Here is a 20543-nt window from a genome sequence, read left to right as displayed (position 1 = left end):
AAAAAAAGACTTTTTTCAGTTTATGTCAAAGTCCAAAAATGCTTGCAAATAGGGCTAAAGAATGGAGCAAAATAATGTCAAAAATGGGGAAATGGAGACTTACCCTTGTAGCACAGCAATGCAGCAACTTCTGGACCAAGAAAGTGAGCTCTCAACCTCTGAAAATCAGTCCCAAGGTGGTTGAATGGATGGTGGAGGTGGTAGGCTAGGAGGTGTAGTGTAAATGGTGCAAGAACAAAGGGGTTTTGGAGCTTGGAAGAGAGAGATATGGAGGGAAGTGTATGTATGCTCTAACCAAAGGGTTCAACCTTTGCAATGGAAACTCAGCCCCTCCTTTATAGAGGAGAGGTTCTAAAGCTTCTCTTGGAAGCTTCAAATATGGAGGATGGTCCAAATGCCTCCCAGCTAGCACAACTGTGATGCATTCAGAGAGAGCAAAAAGCAAGAAACAGGCCGACCAGTTCAAGTGGTCGGCCGGCCACTCCCCCTTGTCGGCCGACCAGGGGTCAAAAGGTTCAAGGAGAAATGCTAGCCGGCCACCCCAGAAAGGTGGCCTCGCAGATGAGTGCAACACAGCTATATGGTGGAAAATCAGAAAATGTGACCAAGGAGAGAGAAAAACCAGCTTTTTAGCAAGGTTCAAAAGGGTCAAGAAGAATTACTGGTCGGCCTATCCATATTGGTGGCCTCCCAGATGAGCACAACACAATGGTGGTATGAAAAGCCAGAAATTGTGGCTCAAAAGTGAGAAAAACCAGTTTTCTGTCAGAAAAATCGGCTGGAGGAGAGAGAAAAAGAGAAAGCTGATTTCCAAGGGGAAAATGTGGCCTCCCACCATACTACCACCTCCCTAGCAATGAAAATAGGGTCCCTACCAAAAATGGACCAAGACGAATGCAAAGCGAAGGTTCGGGGGCCAAAACGCGCAATCCGGGGCCCCAAAAACAGGCTATTAGGCATCGGAAGTGGCGTATGACCACGAAGGTGGTCTCCCGAGCCACAGTGTCCCTCTAAAGGGAGGAAACAAGGTGTGTACCAAAAATTAGAGTAGACGGAGGTAGTTAAGCGGTCCCGAACCGAGGCACACAGCCGACGGTTCCGAAAACCGGAAACTGGGCTCCAAACGGGAAAAATGGCCTACGACCACGAAACGTAGCCTACGACCACTGAGAGATGGTCTACGTGGCCTCTCCCTCCCTTCGGGAAGAGAAAATAGAGAAAACAGGACCTGGTTGGCAAACCGAGGCAAAGCACAAAAAAGACCCGAAGTCCGGAGGCAATGCTCGCAGCCGAGACTCCGCAACCTCAGAATGAGTACAATATGCAACATCACCGAGCGCTCAGTTGGTGACATCTAAGTCTTAAGGTCGGTAAAAAATGAGGTGTCTACAATAGTATTAATCAACCGGATTGAATAAGGTATGAGATTGACAAATCAATCTCGCCAAACCATGTACTTTATTAAACTCTTTTTCAATGGGTGGTGGTGGTGGCGATGTTTGAATTTTGAATTTGTAAATGAAATTCTTTTTTTTTTCCCTTTTTTTCTTTTTTCCTTTACAAAATTTCTAATCAAATTTAAAATTTAAATACAACTTAAAAGATGGCTAAGTGAACCTTCCCAACCAAAATCAAGTAAAAAGTAAGGATTTAAATTATATGAAAAGTTAGAGATTCAAACATCAAGGTAGACTAATGGTTAAAAGTTTCATTCTCCACTTTTCCTTGAGGTCATCCCAAGACTTAGATCCGATAATTACCTGATATATGTGAGATAGACGGGTTACATGTATTGGGAGAATTAGTTAGGTGAAAGACAAAGTCGTGAGGGACAAAAAAAAGGCAGTCATGAAGGCTAAATTTGGTGAGGTGTAAGGGGGAGAAGAAAAAAAGAAAAGAAAAAGAAGACAATTAGCCTTGTTAAACTACAATGAGGATACAATTACATTCATTTCAAAATATTATGAAACAAAACATACCATAGATATTACAACATCCCTCACTTGATCATTCATTTCCCCGTAAACCTAAACATGAAAAAAAAAAATTGTTAGAATAATTTATGTAGAAAACCAAACAACTTTTAACAACAAAAAATGGCATTGTCTCACTAAAAAATGAGCGAATTTACATACACATAATTAAATTTAAAAAATATATCAAGAATGTATTTACACAATGGGGTGTACTTGAGTATTTTTATTTACCAACATTCTCATAATTTTTATTAGAAGTAGGTATCAACATGTTAACATATTCATTCTTGATATTTTTCGGTAACTTAACTTTAGTTAATTACACGGAGTACCCTTACACTTTTACTAATTTAATTTAGATAATTTATTTTCAATTGTGACAATTAACCTCTCACACTTTAAGTCTAATCATAAGGTTAACAGAACTTATTATGTAAGTGATACATACCATTTTCAATTCCTCATTTGCTCCCCTACACTTTTACTAGAATCTCATTTTAATCTTTACACTTTCACCAAAAGCTCACTTTTGAGTCTTGACCTTCCATTTTTAATTTTTGTCCGCCTCACAAATGATAGGTGAACGGAATAATAACATTATAAGTTGACTTAAAGTGTAAAATGTTGATTATCACAATTAATAATAAATGGACCAAAATAAGATTTTAATAAAAATACATAAATACTAAAATTGTATTTGGATCATGAATTTGGATAGAATTTAGAGAAAGGAAAAGAGAAATAGAGAAAAAAATACCTTATATTTCCCTCATCTTTTTCTTCCTCCTTTTCAAATTTCTATTTAAATTTATAATTCAAGCACATATAAGTCTAAGTAACCCTTTAATGCTATGTCAAAAATATATAATTATTAGTAGCATTACCAACCAGTTCATAGAAGGTCATGAATCTAGTCTCTAGCAGTTTGCGGTGAGGTATCTATCAAAAAATTTTAAAAATCTTGACAGCCAGTGAGTCATAACCTTGTGTTATTCCATCTTTTTGCTAGTTCTTGTAACAAATTCTCATCTTTCTTTTCCCTTAAAGATGGTAGTACCTAACAACAAAAAATAAAAAAATAATTATATACCTAGTCAGAGAAATTTCAGTGTGCACTCTTTAAAAAAAAGTAATCAGTGTGTTTAATTTCAATTTTCTGAATTTAATTTTTCGAAGATTAAGTTTTTTTTATTTTTTATATTTTTTTTCTTTTAGGGAATATTTTTAAAATTTCAAGCAAATTTTTTTTAAAAATTTGTTAGATGCACCTTACTTAGATATATCTAAATAGTAAAATATTTGTGAAAAAATATTTTAAAAAATTAATAAATACACAAAATACAAAAAATATACTGAATTTTTGTACTTTTTTTTTTGTTATTTTTTGGTATTTTGTGAATTTTTTAAAGTTTTTTCCAAAAATATTATACTTTTAAGTGTATTTATGTTAAGGCTAAAAATTAAAAAAAATTGCTTAAAATATTAAAAAAATTAAGTAAAAATAAAAAAATACGAAAAACGAAAAAGTAAAATTTTCTGAAAAGTGAATTTTGAAAACTGAAACTAAACAGAGTGATTTTTTTTATGAGAAAAATTATTAATTATTTGATATATGTTATGATATTTTAAGATAAAATTACAAATAAATATTGAATGATGTGGCTTTTGACTTATCATTTTAGAACAAAGTGTCTATTTCAAGGACATATAATTACAGAAATGCCATCCTACATAATCTTGCATAAAAATTCTGTTTCATTAGCATTTCACAAATGATATATGTACAAAATATTTATGCTAACTTTTTTCACAAGGATGTTGTGACATTGGAATTTTAGAAAATACAAGCCACTTTGATGAGCTTTTGTTTTAAAATGAAACAAATAAAATAAAAAATACTCATCACATTATTATGAATTGATTTTACATTTTTTCAAATATATTTTTTATTGAGAATAGCTATGGCACAAATAAATTCATCCATGTCTAGCATTATTGACTCTCATATTTTTTTTAATCAATAATCATTCATATCTCTTATACATTGTTGATTCTAAAAAGTAAACTTTTATATATATATATATATACATACATACATATTTTAAGTTAAATCATATATAAAAGTTTACTTTTTAGAGTCAATAATGTATAAGAGATATGAATGATTATTGATTAAAAAAAATATGAGAGTCAATAATGCTAGACATGGATGAATTTATTTGTGCCATAGCTATTCTCAATAAAAAATATATTTGAAAAAATGTAAAATCAATTCATAATAATGTGATGAGTATTTTTTATTTTATTTTTTTCATTTTAAAACAAAAACTCATCAAAGTGGCTTGTATTTTCTAAAATTCCAATGTCACAACATCCTTGTGAAAAAAGTTAGTATAAATATTTTGTACATATATCATTTGTGAAATGCAAATGAAACAGAATTTTTATGCAAGATTATGTAGGATGGCATTTCTGTAATTATATGTCCTTGAAATAGACACTTTGTTCTAAAATGATAAGTCAAAAGCCACATCATTCAATATTTATTTGTAATTTTATCTTAAAATATCATAACATATATCAAATAATTAATAATTTTTCTCATAAAAAAAATCACTCTGCTTAGTTTTAGTTTTGAAAATTCACTTTTCAGAAAATTTTACTTTTTCGTTTTTCGTATTTTTTTATTTTCCCTTAATTTTTTTAATATTTTAAGAAATTTTTTTAATTTTTAGCCTTAACATAAATACACTTAAAAGTATAATATTTTTGGAAAAAATTTTAAAAAATTCACAAAATACCAAAAAATACAAAAAAAAAAAGTACGAAAATTCAGTATATTTTTCATATTTTGTGTATTTATTAATTTTTTAAAATATTTTTTCACAAATATTTTACTATTTAGATATATCTAAGTAAGGTGCATCTAAAAAAATTTTAAAAAAAAAAATGCTTAAAATTTTAAAAATATTCTCTTAAAGAAAAAAAATATATAAAAAATAAAAAAACTTAATCTTCAGAAAATTGAATTCAGAAAATTGAAATCAAATACACTGATTACTTTTTTTTAAAGAGTGCACACTGAAATTTCTCTGACTAGGGATATAATTATTTTTTTTATTTTTTGTTGTTAGGTACTACCATCTTTAAGGGAAAAGAAAGATGAGAATTTGTTACAAGAACTAGCAAAAAGATGGAATAACACAAGGCTATGACTCACTGGCTGTCAAGATTTTTTAAATTTTTTGATAGATACCTCACCGCAATCAAAAGACTACCCAAACTGCTAGAGACAAGCTTCATGACCTTCTATGAACTGGTTGGTAATGCTACTAATTATATATTTTTGACATAGAATTAAAGGGTTACTTAGACTTATATGTGCTTGAATTATAAATTTAAATTGAAATTTGAAAAGGAGAAAGAAAAAGATGAGGGAAATATAAGGTATTTTTTTCTCTATTTCTCTTTTCTTTTCTCTAAATCCTATCCAAATTCATGATCCAAATACAACTTTAGTAGTTATGTATTTTTATTAAAATCTTATTTTGGTCCATTTATTATTAATTGTGATAATCAACATTTTACACTTTAAGTCAACTTATAATGTTATTATTCCGTTCACCTATCATTTGTGAGGCGGACAAAAATTAAAAATGGAAGGTCAAGACTCAAAAGTGAGTTTTTGGTGAAAGTGTAAAGATTAAAATGAGATTCTAGTAAAAGTGTAGGGGAGCAAATGAGGATATGAAAATGGTATGTATCACTTATATAATAAGTTCTGTTAACCTTATGATTAGACTTAAAGTGTGAGAGGTTAATTGTCACAATTGAAAATAAATTATCTAAAGTGTTAAATTAGTAAAAGTATAAGGGTACTCCGTGTAATTAACTAAAGTTAAGTTACCGAAAAATATCAAGAATGAATATGTTAACATGTTGATACCCACTTCTAATAAAAATTATGAGAATGTTGTTAAATAAAAATACTCAGGTACACCCCATTGTGTAAATACATTCTTGATATACTTTTCAAATTTAATTAGGTGTATGTAAATTCGCTCATTTTTTAGTGAGGCAATGCCATTTTTTGTTGTTAAAAGTTGTTTGGTTTTCTATATAAATTATTCTAACAATTTTTTTTTTTCATGTTTAGGTTTACGGGGAAATGAATGATCAAGTGAGGGATGTTGTAATATCTATGGTATGTTTTGTTTCATAATATTTTGAAATGAATGTAATTGTATCCTCATTGTAGTTTAACAAGGCTAATTGCCTTCTTTTTCTTTTCTTTTTTTTCTTCTCCCCCTTACACGTCACCAAATTTAGCCTTCATGATTGCCTTTTTTTTTGTCCCTCACGACTTTGTCTTTCACCTAACTAATTCTCCCAATACATGTAACCCGTCTATCTCACATATATCAGATAATTATCGGATCTAAGTCTTGGGATGACCTCAAGGAAAAGTGGAGAATGAAACTTTTAACCATTAGTCTACCTTGATGTTTGAATCTCTAACTTTTCATATAAGAGTCGCAAGTCTCAGTACAATTTAAATCCTTACTTTTTACTTGATTTTGGTTGGGAAGGTTCACTTAGCCATCCTTTAAGTTGTATTTAAATTTTAAATTTGATTAGAAATTTTGTAAAGGAAAAAGAATAAAAGGGGAAAAAAAAAGAATTTCATTTACAAATTCAAAATTCAAACATCGCCACCACCACCACCCATTGAAAAAGAGTTTAATAAAGTACATGGTTTGGTGAGATTGATTTGTCAATCTCATACCTTATTCAATCCGGTTGATTAATACTATTTATTAAATGGTTGTTGGATTAAATTATCTTAATACATAAACAGTTTTGACCCATCCATGTGATATGTTTCGGATTGATCAAGAGCGTGAAGGACAGGAGATTGATCAAGCATTAGTGAAGAATGTTTTGGACATCTACACAGAGATGGAAGAGGGCTCTATTGAACACACAATTGTTCCTGAGCTTCCAAATTGACTACAAAACAACAAATGTTAAGGCATTCCATATTTGAAGTTCCTTCTTCCTGATTCTAGTGCCAATCCACCAATCAAATAAATCCACCACAGAGCCTAGGCATACCCAGTATAAACCCCACAGAGTTTCTTGTTACTTGCAACACACAAGCCAACATAAGTTGTTGGAGGTCTTTGCAGCTTCAAAACCTTGTGCAAAAATTACTATTATAATATTTTTCTTTTCTTTTTTTTTTCTTTTTATTCTCTAAATCACATGAGAATGGAATTTAAGACCTTGCTTATTAGAAAATCCTATTCTTTCAAAAGTTTTACACATAATTATAATTATCTATTAAAATGATAGGACAACAATATTTTTATAATTGACACATTTTGATGGTTTATTTTTTTGTTTTTTGTTTTTTTAAATGATGCACCCACAACTTAACAATATCATTCTGTATAATATTTTGTTTGTAAAGGTAACAATATACAAATAAAATTTATATACACAATGATGTGTCGTGTACATATATTCACTCTTAAAAGTAAAGAAATTCATCATTTAAGTTCAAAATTATAAAAATGCCATTGTCACATCATTTTATACAAAAAAAAAAAAATTTAATGTTACCAATATAATTTCATTGAAATTTAATTTGAAACTGCATGTTGTTTCTCATTCTCAGTTCTTGTTTTTTATCACAGGTTGTAGAACATGAATTGCTCTTTGTATTTGCAAAGAAAAAACAACTTGATAGTGAGGCTGCATAAATTGATGAGTGGGCCATCTATTTCTTTCCTTTTATTTTTTATTTATTTATTTCTTATTCCCTTTTTACTTTGATGGGTGATATTGAGAATTGTTTATGGCATTGAAGGACTAAAGTACAATAAAACCAAAATTTCTTGAAGCTTTAAAGCACAAAGTGCAAACAACAATGTAATAAATAAATACGCAATTGTGCAATTTTATATGTAATTTATGTCATTTTAGTTGCGTCGTGATTTGTATGATTTGATTTAGCCGATTTTTATAGTAGGTTTTGTGCGGTGGTAAAGTTGCTATTAAAATAATATTGTACTCATGTTCAAATGTATTAAAAATCTAATAAATTTTACTAAATTATCATAGTCATCTTGAGTGATACAATTAGCATAGCAATTTAACTAATTTTTATTCTATTTTTTTTTATTGAATCAATGGGGTTAATATTTTAAATAATGAGTGTAACATTTTTTTTTTTTTGATCGGCAAAAACAAAATCTTTATTGATGAAACATACAAAGTATGAAATATTACATCGATAAAGAGGAGCTTGGAGCTAAGAAAAAGCTCCAAGCGCCAGTTGGTGAGGAATCAACAAAATAGAGCAAGAGAAAAGACAAACAGATAGATAAACTAGTCTATAAGTTGGAGCTAAGAAGCCAAACTGGTAGATAAACTGGTAGGAGCCAAAACTGATAGTAACAGCCAAACTGATAGTAAAACTGATAAGCACCGACTTTTCCAACTTTGACAAGCTTTGCTTACATTAAACAACTGAAACATTGGAGCCATAAACATTTCAGCCTTCCCAAACAATTCAGCCCATAAACCATTTGCCTTCAAAATGAACACATAAATAGAACAATCAAGCAGCCTTCCCATAACTATGCAGAACCTCCATAGCCGACCAAAATTCAAACACAGATAGGAAATCTCCCACACTACTCACCAGATCAACACAGCACACACCAACTAGGCAGCATAGCAGAACAACATACACCAACAGAGCACTACAGCAACCACCAACTAGGCACCATAGCAGAACAGCATACACCAGCAGAACAGCATACACCACACTACTCACCAAATCAACCCAGCACACATCAACTACTCTTTATTTTATTAATTGACATTATAATCTGCATTTGTTCTATTTTTAGTCCAGCACGTCTTACTGAAGCTTGTCCAATCTTGGTTCCAATTTTCTTGAACAATGATTATCTCTGAGAGTCTGCCATGTTCAGCAGGTACCAGCCAGAATTGATCAGTCAATCTACAAAACCATGAAATACCAACAACAAAACATGAGCATAGCAGAGGCAGCCCCAATCTTGAGCCCAACAACATCCACACAGTAAGCATTACAACCCCAAACTTCAACCCAGAGCATCAACATAGCATCAACACAGCACTTGGAGCAAACTGGACAACAGCATTACAAAACCCATTCCAAAACAGAGCAGCAACCATAAATTAACAAATCTAGCATTACAGCATGAGTGTAACATTTTGATCAATTTAATGTTAATAAAGATTAATAATTTTTTAAAAAAATTATTAACTTTTCGTATCATCTTATATTTTATCATTGTAATGAATCTCTCTATTTATATCTACTATATTCATATAACAATGGCATGTGTAATGGACAGATCTAGAGAGATAAGGCATCATCATCCTTTCTTTACCTCGACCCTCACCTGTGACGAAGTTTGCCTCTATCTCCATCTCCATCATCGCCGCCATCTCCGATGATCTCAGATCGATCGAGATCTCAAATCGAACATCCAACAACCTGTTACGGACAGATCTAGAGAGATAAGAGATCTTGATAAATCGACAAATCAATAAATCGTCGAGCTTTAGCATAACCAGCATTTGAAATAGAGGTTTGTACCCCTTCGAACTAGGGTTTGAATCGACAGATTTGTGTGTGTATGTTCTTGAACTAGTGTCCTTCAAGTGCATTCTTTGTCTTCATGTGAGATTTTATGTCACATTTTCGTATTGATCGATTTTCTCTTTGTATGGTGATACTTTCTATTGTATTTGTTGTTTGTTGATGCTGTGTTTTTATTTTTATTTTTTGCTGTTGGTAAATTAATAGGGAGGAGTTTATGAAGTCGTTCATAGAGAATTTTCTTGATAACAAATTGATTTCAGTTGTGAGATATGAAACTTTGATATAGATTTCAATTTACAAGCCTTGTTTGATGTTTATTGCATAATGAACTTTCTCATCTTATGTTTGGTTATAGAGAAAACAAAGACAAGTTACATAAATTGAAAGGCAAGATTTAAAAGTTTTCTATTGTTTTGACACTTATTCTAAAATGGAAAATTGATACATTTTCCTTTCTTCTATCCTATCTACAAGTAAAGAGTTGATAATGATGATGAAGAAACAAATTGCGGCAGATAGGAGGAGAAGAGATGATAGTCACAAAATTAAACAGATGATAGTCACAAAATTTTCTTATGGAATTTTAAAGTGGCATTTTTCCACTCATATTCAGCATGAATGTTTAGAATATTAATTTTGTTGCTGCTGTTGTTGTTGCTGCTGATGATGATGATGATGATGAATCTGTGCTGTGATGATGATGAATCTTTGTTTATGGAATGATTTTAACAGATAATGGGTGATAAAGAAGAAACAGATTGCAACAGTAAGAGATGAAAGATTTGAACATATAGGAAAATAATAAATTTTGGATAGACATAACAAATTTGTTGTAATTGATTTTCAACAGGTAAGATAATAGATTTGTTCAAATATTGTGGAAAATTGAACAGATAGACAAAAAAATTAGATAGATAGACAGAAAATTGGACAGGTAGGATTTTATTTAGACAAATATTTAAATAGATAAGGAAAATTTGAATTAAAAAGGTTAAAAAATTAAATAGAAAGGGTAAAAAACATTGAACAGATAGGAAAAAATTTGATGGTCAATGAAAAGTCAAACAGATAAAAAAAAGTCAATGGCGTAAATTGAAAACAAAATGTCCTACAGGATTTCTCACCAACAAAAGATATCCACTAGATCAAATGCCTTAGAGGCTCTCTAAATTGGATTTATCACCAATTTTCTCTTATTTATATCTTAAAATAATATAAACAATATTTTCATTTAAAGTTTTTTATCAAATAATATATAGATATACACTACAAGAAAAAACACTTTTGGCGACCATCTATTTTTTTTTGTCGCAAATAGTCCACTTTCTGCGACTAAAATTTAACTTTTGGCGACCACAATTTTTTGGTCGCGGAAAATCACCTTTTGGCGACCAAAAAAAAAAGTTGGTCGCGAAAAGTCTACTATTGGCGACCAAAAAAAAAAAGTTGGTCGCAGAAAGTATGCTATTGGCGACCAAAGGATTTTTTGGTCGCGGAAGATCACCTTTTGGCGACCAAAAAAAAAAGTTGGTCGCGAAAAGTCTACTATTGGCGAGCAGAGGCTTTTTTTGTCGCGGAAGATTACCCTTTGGCGACCACAAAAAAAAGTTGGTCGCGGAAAGTTATGGCGGGATAAATTTTTTAAAAAATGATACTACAGTAATTACATGCTATTTTTTTATTTAGGCATTAAAAGTTTTATAAAATAATATATAACCCAAATTTTATGGGTTATATATTTTTCTTGTCAAATATGAACAAGAAATATGTTATTGGCAGAGTGGATTGGGTGCATGGTGACTCCTTGGTCAGGAGTTCAAGTCCTAGGGAGCATGAAAGAATTATTTTTTTTGGGTCAAGACACTGACTTTTGGCGACCAACTTATCTTTGGTCGCTAAAAGTTTACTTTTGGCTAATTTGAATTGGACTTTCCGCGACAAAAAAAGTTGGTCGCGAATGGTCACTTTTAGCGACCAAAGGCTTTTTTGGTCGCAGAAAACTATCTGTGACGAGGCTTTAGCGACCAACTCGCGACCAACATATTTTGGTCGCGAAAAGGTTTTAGCGACCAAATTTGGTACTTTTCGCGACCAAAATGTTGGTCACGGAAAGTGTTTTTTCTTCTAGTGATATTATTTATATATTTTAAATATATAAATAATAATTAAAAAAATCATTATCGAGCTTTGAGTCAAGCTCGAGCTCAATTAATATTAACTAGTTGAGTAGAGCTCAAGTTCGATTAGTTATCGAGCGGAGCTCGAGTTAGATAATCAAATGAGCTGAGTTTGAGTGCAACAGTATATTCAAAGTAAAAACCAAGCAATAAAATGAAATGAGAAAAATGATATTTACTTTTTGAGTGGTTGAATGATTTGGAAAAATTAATTTGTTAAAAAGTATATGTCAAAGTGATAATAATCGGGAGATACATTATGGATCCACGACCAAAGTTTCATTTAAAATATTTAAAATTCAATTTTTATAACTCAATTAAGATATACATAAAGGGCTTGTTTGATTAGTAAGGATTAATAGTTAGGGCATTAACAATTCATGAATTAGTGTATAATTGGTTATCCAGCTGAATTATTGAGATACATAATTTTCTCTCATCTAAGTTTATTTTGCAATAGATATAAAAATTTATAATCCTAATTATATGTATGGTTTGTGTTGGACCATTTTAATATCTTATATTTATTTATTGATTTATCTTTTTCATAAATGGGGTTTCATTACTTTGGTAACCTCTTGGTCATAAATGGAGGTTAAATAGAATTCATGAACTTGGTTAATGGTCATTATTTTGGTGTAACCATTTTCTTGTTTAATGGTCATTATTTTTGGTGTAACTGTAAGGTCCTAATAGCCTATAAATAGTCTACTCTTTTCTATCCATATAGATCAACTATTTTCTATACAAGAGAGATTACTAGCAAAGAAGGGTGTTTTATTGGTGGAGCTTTGGGTTCACCATCTTGTGCAGAGTTGGCCTGAACCATACGACAAGTGGTCGGGCTGTTGTATCCTGGAGGGGACAAGTCATAGTGTTGTGACTACTGCATCGGTATTTGGATTTTTCCTACCGCAGTGGGCTTGATCTCTTTAAAGAAAACGAGATATCCGTGCCTCAGCCTGATCTATTTGTATCTCATTTTCTTTGCATCATTTATCAATAATATAGTTTAGTTTCTGGTGTTTTCACCAACAATTTTAAGGAGATCAAACATGGAATAAGTACCAGAAAAAACCAATGATGGAATTGGAGATCTCAACAAGCCTTTCAAGTTCAAAGGAGTTCATTTTAAGAGGTGAAAAGGAAAAGTTCTTTTTTACCTTAGCCTTTTGAAAGTTACATATGTTCTTACCAAAAAGAATCCAAACAAAATCCCAACCGAGGAGATGAATGATGAAGACTACGAGGCCCATGAAGCAAAAGTGGTTTCCTACAATACAGATAAGTATAAATGTCAATTTTATCTCTTAAATTTCCTTGCTGATTAATTTGATGATTATTATTATGACACTGCTTACACTTTGTCTTCTATTAATTGTTGGCATGTTCGCTTGTGTCATATAAATAGTAAATATGTGGGAATCATGAGTAGTTTAGAGTTAATTCCCAAAGTGACAAAAAATTTTGAGAAATGTGAAGTTTGCAGTAAAGTAAAAATTACCAAGAGGCCTCATAAAAGTGTTGAAAAAAAATACCGAACTGCTAGAATTATTTCATACTGATTTATGTGAGTTTGAAGGAATTTTAACTCGGGGTGGTAACCGATATTTTATCACTTTTATTGATGATTTTTCAAAATACACAAACGTATATTTATTAAAACATATACGTGATGCTTTTGAGAAATTTAAAGAATTCCTTCTTGAAGTAGAAAATCAATTCGGTAAAAAGATTAAAAGAATTAGAAGTGATAGAGGCCGAGAGTATGAATCTCTTGGATTCAACTCTTTTGTTCAGTCATTGGGAATTATTCATGAGACTACTCCACCATATTCACCTTCATCAAATGGCGTAGCTGAAAGAAAAAATAGAACGTTAATTGACTTGACGAATGCTATGCTTATTGATTCAGGTGCTCCCTCAAATCTTTGGGGCGAGGCTATTTTGACTGCTTGCCATGTGATAACACAAAAAGACTAAAATTGTACCTTATGAGTTGTGGCGGGGGCATAAACCAAATCTAGGTTATTTGAGGGTTTGGGGTTGTTTAGCTTTTGTGAGGCTTGCAGATCCTAAACGACCCAAACTGGGTGAATGAGCTACCACCTGTGCTTTTCTTGGGTATGCGTTGCATAATACAACTTATAGATTTTTTTATATGGAAAATAATATTATTTTTGAATCAGGTGATGCTATTTTTCATGAAAATAAATTTCCTTTCAAATCTAGAAATAGTGGGGGTCAAATAATTTCTGAAAATATTTTATCTATGCCTAGCTCTTCTACTCCTTCTCAAGTTTTCAAGAAAAATAAAATTTTCAAATTCAACCAAGAAGAAGTGAACGACCTAGAGTTGAAAAAGATTTTGGCCCTGACTATTATCTTTACAACGTGGAAGAAATTCTTCATACGGTACAAGAAGCTTTATCATCACCTGATGCTATTTTCTGGAGAGAGGCTGTAAATGATGAGATAGACTCACTACTTTCAAATAAAACATGGAAGTTAGTGGATTTACCTCCAGGTTGTAAAACTATTGGGTGTAAATGGGTCCTTCGTAAAAAACTTAAACTGGATGGAACTATAGATAAATATAAAGCGAGACTTGCCACTAAAGGTTTTAAGCAACAAGTTGATCTTGATTTCTTTGATACTTTTTCTCTGGTTACTAGAGTTACATCCATTAGACTGTTGATTGCAGTGGCTGCAATTCATGATTTAAAAATTCATCAGATGGATTTAAAAACAGCATTTTTAAATGGACATCTAGATGAGGAGATTTACATGGACCAATCCGAAGGCTTTATGGAGCCTGGCCAAGAAAGCAAGGTGTGTAAGTTAACTAAATCCCTTTATGGTTTAAAACAAGCTCCTAAACAGTGGCATGAAAAATTTGATTACTGCATGCTTGAGAATGGCTCTAAGACGAATGAATGTGATAAGTGCATATATTATAAAACTTGTGAGAATGCACATGTGATTATTAGCCTATATGTGGATGATCTACTTATCTTTGGCTCTAATTTGCATATTATAAATGAGACTAAAAATATGCTTAATAGCCACTTTGATATGAAAGATCTTTGTGAAGCCAATTTTATTTTGGGAATTAAAATTACCAAGACTAATGATGGTATTTTTCTTGATCAGTCGCATTATGTTGAGAAAATTTTAAAGAAATATAATTTTCTAGATTGTAAACATGTTGCTACTCCTTTTAATGCAAGCATACACTTATCTGTTGTAACAAATGAAAAAGAAGTGATTAATCAAAAGGAATATGCTAGCATGATTGGTAGTTTGAGATATGCTACTGACTGTACTAGACCTGACATTGTATATGCTGTTGGAGTACTTAGCAAGTTTACTAGCAAACCAAGTCGAGATCATTGGCTAGCCATGGGAAGAATTATGAGATATTTATCTGGAATAAAAAATTATGATTTGTTTTATAACAAGTATCCTGCGGTACTTGAGGGATATAGTGATGCCGATTGGAACACTTTGTCAGGTGATTCTCTCTCTACCTTGGGTTTTATTTTTACCTTGGGTTGTGGTGCTATATGTTGGAAGTCTAAAAAACAGACGATAATTGCTAATTCTACAATGGAAGCTGAGCTTATAGCGTTAGCTTCAACATGTGAGGAAGCAAATTGGTTGAGAGATTTGTTACATGAAATTCCTTTTTGGGAAAAACCAATTCCTCCTGTGTTAATTCGTTGTGATAGCACTGCTGCTATTGGTGGAGTGAACAATCATTTTTATAATGGTAAATCTAGACCTATTAGAAGGAAACATAGTAATGTGAGAACCTATTTGAGTAATGGCATCATAACTGTGAATTATGTAAGATCTTGTGATAATCTTGCGGATCCGTTAACCAAGGCCTTGGCGAGAGTTAGGGTCCGGAATACATTGAGGGGGATGGGTTTGAAGCCTATAAAATCATAAACCATGTATGAGGATACCCAACCTAGGGACCAGAGATCTTGTAACTAGGTTCAATGGGAAGAACGAATCATATGGTGGTTGTAAAAAAAATGCACTCTTTAATATTTTGTTATCCATCTCTATGATGTAAGTGCATTTGTCCTGTAATGTTGGAGGGTTGAGTTTTTATACTTTTAATGAAATTCTGTAGCTCTTGTTGAGTGGGGTGTGTAAATTACAAGAACATCCTTTACAGATTTCACCTATGTGAGCATGAAAGTGGGGTCGCTTTCTATGAGAACAAGGCTTATTCTCAAATATGCTCATGAAAACTGGGATAAGCACAAGGCCGTAATGTGCTATCTATTAAAGCTCATGTCAACACCTGGATTGTTATGTGTGAGCAGTAATTCTTTATTTCCCCTAAGCAGTCATAGTTCAAGTCTGAGACCACTACTGACTCTGGAGTAGAGGTTGTTGTTTCACTAATGCAGGTTCAATGCAGAGCACACCTTCATGATGCATACTAATCTATCTTTGTTTGTTAATCTCTCTTATTTTTATTTTTATCCTTGTTGATATTAAAACGAGTGGGAGATTGTTGGACCATTTTAATATCTTATATTTATTTATTGATTTATCTTTTTCATAAATGGGGTTTCATTACTTTGGTAACCTCTTGGTCATAAATGGAGGTTAAATAGAATTCATGAACTTGGTTAATGGTCATTATTTTGGTGTAACCATTTTCTTGTTTAATGGTCATTATTTTTGGTGTAACTGTAAGGTCCTAATAGCCTATAAATAGTCTACTCTTTTCTATCTATATAGATTAACTATTTTCTATACAAGAGAGATTACTAGCAAAGAAGGGTGTTTTATTGGTGGAGCTTTGGGTTCACCATCTTGTGCAGAGTTGGCCTGAACCATACGACAAGTGGTCAGGCTGCTGTATCCTGGAGGGGACAAGTCATAGTGTTGTGACTGCTGCATCGGTATTTGGATTTTTCCTACCGCAGTGGGCTTGATCTCTTTAAAGAAAACGAGATATCCGTGCCTCAGCCTAATCTATTTGTGTCTCATTTTCTTTGCATCATTTATCAATAATATAGTTTAGTTTCTGGTGTTTTCACCAACAGTTTGTATTATTAGTTGTAAGATTAAAAAAATTATCAATTTTGTTGAATAGAATAACTATTAAAATCTAATCCAAATAATAAATTTTGTAATCAAACAATGAAATGTGATTCCTATGAATAGTCCACCTAATCAAATAAGCCCACATATATAGTACTATTTAAAAATACATACTCACAATAACTTAATCAAAATGTTTGCCCAGCATCATAAATTCCACAACAGATTCAAAAACTACCACCATATATTTCGATGTTGAATGTGTACCGATAAGTAAAAGGGTTGCGTGTATCTTAAGAAATATATAAGTATGAAAACAAAATTTCTCTCCACATCACAACAATCAAATTGCCAATATATAAGTGAAAATTTATGTACCGACTTTGAAGAATTCAAACTTCAAAAAATTATTGTGAACCACATTATGTTGTCATTGTTAAATAAAATTATATCACAAATTGAAGTTGTGATTTCATCTTAGACATACCCTTTAAAAAAAAAAAAAAAAAAAAACCTCTATTGGGCACGACTTTCCCATCTACAATTAAAATAAAATAAAAAATTGAAAGATCCTAATATGTGGTGGACCTACAACTATCAGATTGTTAAAACAAAGTCCATCTTTAAACTAAAACTACTTTAATAACAAATAACCATTATTCATAATAATTTATTTCAAAAAATAAAAATAGATTTGAGAGAGAGAGAGAGAGAGTTTTGTTCATAATTAAAACATAAAAATAAAAAAAAATGCTTACCTTCATTTCGTAATATGAAAAACATGTAACTTCTAACCTACAAACCCCAACCTTGCTTAAGAGTACATTTTTTATCCATCAACTGTTGGGTTTGTGAATTGTGATAAGTATTGTTTACTGAACCCTGGATCCAATGGGAGATTTGGGGGTCTTCCCAAAGGGAGGGGGTCCAAGGGTACTTTAGCAATTTGCTTGTTGTTTCTGCGTCATCCTAATTCTATACTTATAAATACATGAAAGAGGTGCCTCTTGTAAGTTAAAAGAGTTGTATTGCTTTGATGATTTTTTTTTTTAGCAGCAAAAGGCCATATATTGATAAAACAAATACTATCTGGAAACAGGTAATTTGTAATAAATACGTTAGGTTCGGAAGTGGTGGTTTCCATTATCTGTTGATAATCCAAAGAGATCAAAGATCTGGGAGGATATTATGGGTGTTGCTAGGTCTAAGCCTGAGTTGGTGGAATTTTATAAAAATAACTCTAGTCTAAGGCTTGGGAACGGAAAAAAAAAAATATTGTTTTGGTTTGATAAATGGATTGGTAATGTGTGTTTGAAGGAGGACTTTCCTCGACTTTTCTCTTTATCTTCTGACAAACTTCAATCTGTAAAGGCGTTGCAGATCAGAAGGAATGCTTAGGTGGAGTGGACCCTTAATTTCAGAAGATCATTATTTCAATGGGAGATAGAGGAATTAAACAGGTTGACACTAGTGTTGCTATGTGCACCTGCTATTAGAAAGAATTTGGCTGATTGTTTGAGATGGAATACAGACCCATTAGGAGGTTTCACTGTGTCTTCAACTTATAAATGGTGTGAGAGATCTTTCGGTCCTGTTTATAAAGCAGTAAATATTATATGGAAGAATGTGTCCTTATCTAAAGCTCAATTTTTTGGTTGGTTGGTTGGTTGGCATGGAAAGGAAGAATCAAGACTTCTAGTTATTTGCAAAGAATTGGGGTTCTTGCTGTAGGGGCTAATGTGAACTGCATTTTTTGTAATCAGGAGATGGAAACTGTCAACCATGTGCTGGTCTTTTGCACTTTTGTTTGGCAGGTTTAGTCTCATGTCATCTGTTGGTGGGGCATGCAATGGGTATTACCTAGTTCTGTTGGTAGTCTAATGGATTGGTAGGTTGGTGCTATATTGAAAAAAAAGCAAAAAGTTATCTGGAAAGCTATTCCTATGGCTGTGTTATGGTCCATCTGGAAACAAAGGAATGACTGCATTTTTAATGGCATACAACCAGATCTAGTGGAGCTGTGTGAGGTCATTAAAGTCAGGGTTACAATGCGGTTCAAAGCTGCTTGTTCTGAATTAGATTACTCTATTTCTGATATTTTATACAATCTACAATAGGTGAAAAGGTGTCTTGGTTAATTGGGGATTCTGCCTGGGATAGTTGGAGATTGGTTATACTTGAGGTCTAGGTTTTGGAGACCAGTAGCAGCAGTTTGGTGGGAATATATGAAATGTTGTATCAGTAATAGAGGTTGACTGTTATGAAGCAAGTTTGGTGTCTTGAAATAGAAGTTATGCTTAGGTTTTTCTGGTTTTGAATGGTTGGTGTTTGATGCTTGGAAATGGCTGAATAGAGGATTGTTTGTTGGGTTTGAAATGGTTGTTGTTTTAAAAGGAGTTCATGGCAGCAGGGTTCTGCACAAGTTTCACTGCTCTGTTGTTGATGTTATGCTTAGGCCTTACTGTTGCTGTAGGATTATTTTGATGCTTGTATGCTTGTTTTGTTGTTCTGTTTCTTCTTTGGGTGTTTTTGATTGGCTTCTCACCAATCTTGGGTCAAGTGCTAGCATATGATTGTGCTTCCTTTGCGGTGCCAACCTAGTTGGGATTGTTAAGGTTAGGCTATGATGCTATATGCGCTCCCCTACTTTGTTGATGTAATTTTGCATGTATTATGCGTTTTTCATCAATAAAGTTTTTGTTTGCTAATAAAAAATTATTTATTTATTTATTTTGAGCCACAAAGAAAACTTTATTTATTAAAATTCAATGTACAGAGAAAAACAACAACATCAAAGCGCTGTCATATTTTATTTATTTTAAGAGTTTATCTTTGTAGTGTTGATAGCGCAAACTACAATATGTAAGGTTGGATTATACTCTTAAGGTAACAAGGAGCAACTCTTGATCCACCCAAAAATCAAAACAAAATCAATATGTATAACCTTTTAAAACTAGAAAACAAAAATGTAAAGAAAAAACTTTACTTACTTAAATAATAAATTCAAAATATAAAAGAGATGGGAAAAGATAAAATAATATAAACATATTAGAAAATTTATTGATTGAAGTATGCATTCATTGTTCTTAAGAGTAAAATTATGTTCCTCTGAGACACTTTTTTGATCGTCCCAAATATCAAATAGAGAAATAAGGATACTTTACTTTGATATAAAATAATTTTGTTATCAAATATAGAAGATACAACTCTTAACAGAACCAAACCCTCCTGTTGTATATGTTCTTGAATTTACTATTCCCAACTCTAAGATAGAATTAAGAAATAGGATATAGAAGTGGCTTAATTAGTAGGTCATTTACTTGGTCTCCTAAGACTTACCAAAACATTTTACTACCAAGGTCTCAATCAAGCCATCAATCTAGAATGCAAGGGTACTCTTCATTCTGTAAGAGTGTGGGAACAACATTCAGGGGTATCAAAAACACTGGTTAGGAGTTGCAAGTGTTCGAAGAGGTATGGTAGGGAAGAGAATTGTAGTTCAAACATGGGTACGCAGAGTGCAGATGGGAAAAAAGTCAGTGAGGAAGATAAAGATGATGATGACTGGGATGATGAGTCAACACGGAAGATGGGCCAGCCTCAGGAGGTGTCAAGACGGGAAGTGACATATGGACAAAAGGAATAGAGATGAGGTGG

At 32.2% G+C, this 20543-nt stretch overlaps 1 long non-coding RNA gene across 1 annotated transcript; it reads left to right on the top strand.

Annotated features, from left to right (window-relative positions):
- Positions 1 to 4912: 4912 nt before the first annotated feature.
- On the top strand, positions 4913 to 7958 carry LOC114313595 (uncharacterized). The gene is made up of 3 exons (XR_014328211.1): positions 4913 to 5295; positions 6133 to 6180; positions 7676 to 7958. It is a non-coding gene; the product is annotated as an uncharacterized LOC114313595 (long non-coding RNA).
- The last annotated feature ends 12585 nt before the right edge of the window (positions 7959 to 20543 follow it).

Source organism: Camellia sinensis, chromosome 4 (assembly GCF_055761805.1).
Source record: "Camellia sinensis isolate YWXY chromosome 4, ASM5576180v1, whole genome shotgun sequence".
NCBI lineage: Eukaryota > Viridiplantae > Streptophyta > Magnoliopsida > Ericales > Theaceae > Camellia > Camellia sinensis.
The sequence above is the reverse complement of the archived record's forward strand: the minus strand, read 5'-3'. Positions and strand labels throughout refer to the sequence as shown.